This window comes from Coturnix japonica, chromosome 2 (genome assembly GCF_054131305.1).
Source record: "Coturnix japonica strain WE chromosome 2, WE-NBRP24, whole genome shotgun sequence".
Taxonomy (NCBI): domain Eukaryota; kingdom Metazoa; phylum Chordata; class Aves; order Galliformes; family Phasianidae; genus Coturnix; species Coturnix japonica.
The window spans coordinates 83,774,364-83,776,411 of record NC_140664.1 but is presented as its reverse complement, the minus strand read 5'-3'; positions in this window follow the sequence as shown (position 1 = coordinate 83,776,411).

Below are 2,048 nucleotides of genomic sequence, written 5' to 3'. Positions count from 1 at the left end.
TTCTAGGCATATGGTGCTAGATTTCCTATTTTTGACAGTAGAACTACTCATTGCTATGCATAATTTTCATTATTTATTATTTACATTACATAATTTATACACTCCTATCCAATGATAACTGGAAAAATAAAATTTAAAAAAAAAAAAAAAAAAAAAAAGACTAGTTTAGGTATGCACCTAGCTATTGTAAAGGCTTTGCAGCGTTTCTTAGTCCTAATGTATCCTCTCAACCAATTTATGTAGCATGAAAAAATAGTATTTATTTTGTGACAGTGCTCTTGACCATCCTGCAGTCTGCTCTGAGTGCATGTCTGTAGAATGCATTGTGGACTAGTGTAACTATATCGTTTTCTGACAATACTGCATATTAAAATGTCATTTGCAAATTGACTTATTCCACTGTGACTAATTTGTGAACAGATGCTAAGTCATCTGTGGGTTGCATTTTTCCCTCCAGGGTATTTTCTGATGGCGTAGGCATATTTTCCAGGACAATGCCACCTGCTTTTCTTGGTTTCAAAAGGGTACGTCTAGGTACACAGACAGCTTACTCTCCTGTCTGGTCCAGGCAGAATAGTTGTACTATACTATAATATACTATGAATATGCAGTATTGCTTTTGTAAGTCGCCACAGATGATCCAGGTAAAGGATCTTGATGTTTAAGAAAGGATTAGTGGATGAAAGTGTGAAATATTATGCTTAAGACATAGAACTGTGTTTATCCTATGTCCAGAGATAATAGACAGAAGTAAGTTTTAACTGTTCTCACATCATGGAGTCAATGGAAGTTGAGTAAGCACCTGCTCTATAGCAGCAGTTCCCAGTTCATTTTTACTGTTTTTCATAGCAGGAAAGGATGTAGAGAAGGTGGAAGTGGGCTTTTATTTTTTGTTTAGTTTTGAAGAGGGGAGGCGAAAAAAAAATTTCCTAAAAAGCACTGGGAGTTCCAGTGTTAATAATAACTGCTATAATGTGTTAATAATAACTGCTAGGCTGGAATGTAGGCATACTTTCATCCATTAAGTACATGTGTATTTTCATTCTAATACTAAAGTGTTGCATTTCTTATATTCATAAATCAGATGGCTGTAGTGGGCCTTGACTTTGCAACTTAGCTGCAATATTTCCATGTTTAATCTTAGTTGTTTTAGGTTCATTTTGAAACATTAAAGAAATAAAATTACAAGAAAGGAAACACCAGATAACTAGGAGATTATGATTTGATATTTGATATGATTTAATGACTTTAAAAGAACAAAGCTGGTAGATAGCAGTTACAATAAAATCAGTCTTCTGCATGGTGACAAGGAAAAATTATATTATTTGTCCCTTTGAGAGAAACTATGCATACAGTGGAAGCCAAATAAGGAATCCATCCACTACTTCCACCAGCAGGCAGATGTACCACCGCTACCAGGGAAGCAGAGATCATCACACATAATAGTTTATTGGGAAGATGAATACCATCACTCCAAACGTCCTCCCTTTTCCTCCTTCCTTACCTCAGCTTTTATTGCCAAGAATTGCCATATGGTATGAGACAGTCTTTTGGCTAGTTTAGGTCATCTGTCATGGTTTTCTCCCTTCTGAACTCCTTGTGCATGGCCAGCTGCTCACTAGCAAGGCAGCATGGGAAGTAGAAAAGTCCTTAGTGCAATCAGTGCCTAGAATCAACTAAAACATCAGTGTGCTAACACTATTTTATTAAAAATACAAAACATGGCTTTATATGAGAATCTTTAAAGAAAATCAATTCTATCTCAGCAGAAACTGTGACAACTAGGCAGTGAGAGTATGTAGCAGCAGCTTATTTATCTAGGTAGCTTGTTTTGTACATCAAGATAAGCATTTCACAGCGTGTAAGAATGTGGTTTCTACGTCTATTAGATTCTGTAATCCCCATCCCCAAAAGTCCTGAGAATCTCTCTTCTTAACAGACTATATGTACTTTTATTTTGCTTGAATATTCTCTGTTTAAAATCTTAAATTTGGAGAGAATGGGAAGTTATTTTAAAAAGACAAGGAAATATGACTGTTAATGAATCC